This window comes from Rhinolophus sinicus, chromosome X, assembly GCF_036562045.2.
Source record: "Rhinolophus sinicus isolate RSC01 chromosome X, ASM3656204v1, whole genome shotgun sequence".
NCBI lineage: Eukaryota > Metazoa > Chordata > Mammalia > Chiroptera > Rhinolophidae > Rhinolophus > Rhinolophus sinicus.
The window spans coordinates 67,074,843-67,080,842 of record NC_133768.1 but is presented as its reverse complement, the minus strand read 5'-3'; positions in this window follow the sequence as shown (position 1 = coordinate 67,080,842).

Genomic DNA, 6,000 nt, shown 5'->3' with positions numbered 1-6,000 from the left:
CACCTGAAATTTATTTAAATTTACTAAACAATTGTCACCCTAATAAAAGTTAATTAAAAAAGTAAAAAGAAAAAAAAAGACAATAAATGTCCCTCCAAATCCTCATTCCATCTTTTTCCCCTTGCCTAGTATTTCAGGAGTTTGACCTCAATGGTTATATTAAAGGACACCATTGCCTTCTGGCTTCATTTTTGGGTAGGACAAAGGCAGGATGAAGAAAGTAATCAGATGCATACAGTGATATTGGAGTAGTTATTCTTCATACTCCCTTCCTTTGGGGTCACCACAGACTAGCTGCATCTGTAATGATGCCATATAACTATTCCATCTCAATGTTGCTGTTACCATTTATTTCCCTGGTCCATTTAGACCTGATCTCACTTTTTACTCATACCAGGGTTTTGCCTTATCCTTTCTTGTGATATTCCTACATATTGCCCATATCTTTGAAAATATTCCCTTTACCAATGTCTCTTCAAATTATTTAGTTTCTATGTGCTGATTGCTTTTATGTCCAGACCCTGATTTATTTACTTGTACATTCCTCTGTAAACCATGTGTTTAAAGGCTGTGATATTTCCACAGAAAACTGAATTGCTTTTAGGTTGAAGGCATAGAAGTAACAGAGGTATTTCTTAACAGTATCTCTAAGCAAAATTTCAATGTCCAAATCATTACCTTACTAGAGTTCCTCCTGTTCCCATTGTATCAGTTTGATTCCCTGGAAAAAAAGCTAAGCTTCTAGTATAATAGAAGAAGCTTATTGCTTATTCAGAGCTACTGTGAACAAAAAGCCTCAGTGAAAGATTTGGCCTCTACACTTTACATGGGAATCAAAAATATATCAGTCATCTATGTTGTCATTAGACAAGTTGGACTAATTTCCTTGACTGCCATGAATTACCATGTTTACATTGGCACAACTCTCACTCTACTTTTTTCTTTGAAGTGCTTAAATAATTGATTCCTATATTTTCTGTACATGTTTTTGGGAAGCAACATGATACGAAGTAAAAGAATGCTGAATTTTACATATAAAGTCTGTCAGAGTCTCATATCCAAAAAATGATAAGAGTAATCCCTGACATGTTAATTCATGAGGTGCTGGTGAAACTTAGTAAACCAGGTGCCAAAACAATGTATACAAGTGGACACTTTGGTCAACGTTGCTCAAGCAGTAGTTCACCATAATCAAAACGGTCCAGGCACTGACAGTAACCAGTTTGAGCACCTCTTGTAATTGCAGAATTTAAAAGTGACTTGTGTTCATCTTTATTAATGGTATACATTGAGTATTACAATTTTAATACAGTTTTCCTTTCTTAAAATGTGTAACAAAATTAACTCAAAATGGGTCAAAGACCTAAACATAAGACCTGAAAAAATGAACGGCATCAAAGAAAACATAGGCACTAAACTTATGGATCTTGGGTTCAAAAAGGATTTTATGAATTTAACATCAAAGGCATGGAGAGTAAAAGGTAAAATAAATGAATGGGTGGGAGATGAGGGTAAAGGGGATCAAATATAGGGTGATGGAAGGAGAACTGACTCTGGGTGGTGAACACACAATGGGATACATAGATGATGTATTACAGAATTGTACACCTGAAATCTATGTAATTTTACTAACAATTGTCACCCCAATAAATTAAAAAAAAAATTTGTGGGTGGGAAACATGAACAGAAAACGTGTTCTGATTGATGGTAATGTTTTGCTTCAGAAAGCATTGAGCCAATATGACAACTTCAGCAAGGGACCTCCTGAAACAAATGACACCAAGCCATTTACTGCGAGTAAGGGGTGGCTACACAGATTCAGGAATAGGTTTGGACTGGAAAATAGAAAAAATACTGAAGAGAGAGACAACATTCACATAACTTTTATTACAGACAGTAAGTTGTTGTCAGTCTCTTACTGTATTTAATTTGTAAATTAAATTTTATCATAGGTATGTGTGTTTAGGAAAAAACATAGTATAGACAAGGTTTGGTACTATTCACATTTTCAGGCATCCCCTGGGGAACTGCTGAAATGTATGTATACAATAATTATTCAATAAGCATGGTGGAGAAGCCTATGAATTCACCCTGTTAATGAAGACAAATTGTGTAAAACACACTGACAGGTAAAAGATAATGCAAATTCAAAAAAATAAATAAATAAATAAATAAAATAAATGAATGGGACTATATCAAACTAAAAAGCTTCTGCACAGCAAAAGAAACCATTGTCAAAATAAAGAGACAACCAACCAAAGGGGAGAAGATTTTTGCAAACAACCCCTCCTATAAGGGGCTAATATCCAAACTATAAAAGGAACTCATATAACTCAATAACAAAAAAACAAACAGTCCAATAAAAATGGGCAGAGACCTGAATAGTCGTTTCTCCAAAGAGTACATACAAATGGCCAATAGACATATGAAAAAATGTTCAAAATCACTAATCATCACAGAAATACAAATAAAAACCACAATGAGCTATCACCTCACACCGGTTAGAAGGGCTATGTTCAACAAGACAAATAATAACAAGTGTTGGAGAGGCTATGGAAAAAAAGGAACCCTCACATACTGTTGGTCGGAATTCAGATTGGTGCAGCAACTATGGAAGGCAGTGTGGATATTCCTCAAAAAATTAAGAATAGAATTACCATGTAACCTAGGAATCTCTCTCCTGGGTGTCTCCCCCAACAAATCTGAAAACATTTATCTGTAAAGATGTATGTGCTCTGATGTTCATGCAGCTTTATTTACGGTGGCCAAGACATGGAAACAACCTAAGTGTCCTTCAATAGATGATTGGATACAGAAGATGTGGTGTATATACACAATGGAATACTATTTGGCGGTAAGAAAAGATGAAATAGTTACATTTGAGTCAACATGGATGGATCTTGAGATTATTATGCTAAGCAAAAGAAGTCATACAGAAAAAGTCGATAAACATATAATTTCACTGATATGTGGTATACAAATCTGAAAACAACTAAAGAACAATACAAACAAATGAAGAAGCAAAAACTCATAGACACAGACAATAATTTAGTGGTTATCAGAGAGTGGGGTGGAGGGGGCAGATGAGGGTAAAAGGGATCAAATATATGGTGATGGAAGGAGAACTGATTCTGGATGGTGAACACACAACGTGATACATAGATGATGTATTACAGAAGTGTACACCTGAAACCTATATAACTTTACTAACAATTGTCACCCTAATAAACTTTAATTAATTAAAAAATGTGTATACATATTTTGGCACCCTCTGTATATCATGATATGAATGTGCTACAGAAACTCTAGAGTACTATGCAGACATTTGTGATGCTGCTGCTGCAGCTGCAACTTATTGTTAAAAGAAACTTCACCATTATGCTTACCTTTTAGATTTCAAGTTGTGTGTGGGTAGATAACAACCAGCAACAATAGGCTATGTGCCTTGTTGTCACTTTAAATATTTCATGAATTTCATATTAAATGAAAAAGTATCACTAGACCAACTTCAATTGTTTTTACAAAACCAAAAGTATTATAAAACTAGTTCTAAACCAATTAGGAAGAAAGGTAAATTATTGTATATCCTAATTCAAAGAGAGATGATCTACTTATTGGACATACTGGGAAGGTAATATTTGTTTAGTCCCAATTTTCAGATTTTTCTCCAGTTTTCAATAGAATCTTTATCTCTAGGCATGAATGGATGAGAGTTTGGGTTGGGATACAGTTTGTAAAAACAAACAAACAACAAGAAAACAAGTAAGCTGTCATTGAGAAGGTAGTCTTTAATGTCAGGACAGTAAAGATAATGAAAGAGCCTTTTCCCTTAGGTTGTCAAAACCCTGCAATTGGTCAGGTTTCCTGGGAGGACCCAGCTGTTACTGTCGCAGGGCTTCTCTTTTTGTTGTCCTTATGCCCCCAGTCTTCTCATAGATGCCCATGGAAGCAAGCAAATGCATGGATAGTTCTTCAAGAAGACAGCAACAGAAATAAAATATCAGAAGACTGAAGCAACAGCACATGTAACCCAGTTTACTGTTTTCATTATAATAATGAAGACAAACATAGGTCATTACGTTGTGTAAATTAATTGTTACTGGTTTTGAATCTCATGTACATAATTAGTTTCATTATTATTTTAATGGCAGAAATATCAATGTTGAACCTAGGTATTTTCCACAAAAGATAGCTCTTCAAGTGTTAATGAGATACTATGCATCTCCATGTATATTATGTACTAGTCTGGACTTGAGATGAATTATTAACACCAAAAATAATAATGGGGCCATGATTATGCTGATGAATAACCAGAGACAGCACTGATTACTATAGGTAGGTCGAAATTTAAACAAATGTGATTTGTTTAAAGAAAGTTAAGCAAGAGATTCAATGGACTTTATGTTGTTGAAGTGTTGTTTTGTGAAAAATGAAGAATAAATAAAACCTCAAGTGGAAGAAGTCTACCTTTCCAAGATCTAGTGATACTTGGAAGGAGAGGAGAAAATGTGTGAAAGACAAGAAAATGTGCTGGGCATGGAGGTGGCAGAAACATTCTCTAGGATTTCTGTAAAGAAGTCAAGAGAGACAAAGCTACAAAATAAGATTGCATTTCCTTCAAATCTGCATATTCTGCAGCCCTTAAGCCATTACCTGCAGCTGAGGAGTTCTAATAAAAGTGATTTAAAAACTCATTCTGGCTGCTTCCAGATGCCAGACTCCTGGGGTTGCCAGCACACATTATTTACTATGGGCTTGATGGTTTCAATCCCTTTCCTGATGCCTGATTCAGCTCTTCTTCACTAGGCAGCTCCTTCTGTCTGTAACTGACAAGGTGTTGCTAATGATTGGAATTGTTTTAATATTCCTACTGGTTTTTGTAATCTACTTTACATTATTCCTGACTTATCTTGGTTTCTTCTTTATTTTATATTTATTTTCCTATACAATTGAACTCCCTCCCAACACTTAGCAGTCCTACTGAAATAATATGGAAATCTGGATTCATTATGTTCTATTTTAGCATGTCACCTGATAAACATCCTTTAAAAAAATTATGCATAGGAATTTTCCTTCTTTCAAGGCAAAAAGTCTCTGGTATCATTGTCACCTTTTAATTTTTAATTTAATTTTTATTTTTTTATTTTTTTTATTTATTTTCTTTTTTTTATAATTTTATTGCAATACTGCAATACATTATACTAGTTTTAGGTGTATAACAATGATTCAATATTTGTATATGTTGCAAAATTATCACTGCAATAAGTTTAGTTAACATCCATCATCACACATAGTTACAGAAATTTTTTTTCTGAGATGAGAAATTTTAAGGTGTACTTAGCAATTTCCAAATGTCATACATAGTCACTCACCATGTTGTATATTACATTACCGAAGCTTGTTTATTTTATAAATGGAAATTTGTACCTTTTGACTCCCATCAGCCATTTCACCCCCTACCACCCCTTGCCACTGGAATTCACCAATCTGTTCTCTGTATCTAAGAGCTTTTTTTTTTTAAATTCCAAATAAAAGTGAGATCATATGATAATTGTGTTTCCCTGATTTATTTCACTTAGCATAATTCCTTCAAGGTCCATCCATGTTGTCACAAATGGCAAGATTTCACTCTTTTTTTATGGATGAAGAGCATTCCATTACATACACACACAGACACATACACACACACACACGCATACATATATATGTGTGTATATGTATACATTTTATTTTTCCATTCATCCCTCAATTCAGGTTGTTTTCATACCTTGGCTATTGTAAATAATGATGCAATGAACATGGAGGTGCATATATCTTTTTGAGTTAGTGCTTTAGTTTTCTTTGGATAAATACCCAGACTTGATGGATCATATGGTAGGCCTATTTTTAATGTGTTGAGAAATCTCCATGCTGTTTTCCATAGTGTCTGCACCAAGTTACATTTCCACCAAGAGTGCACTAGGTTTCACTTTTTTTTCAAATCCTCACTAACACATCTTT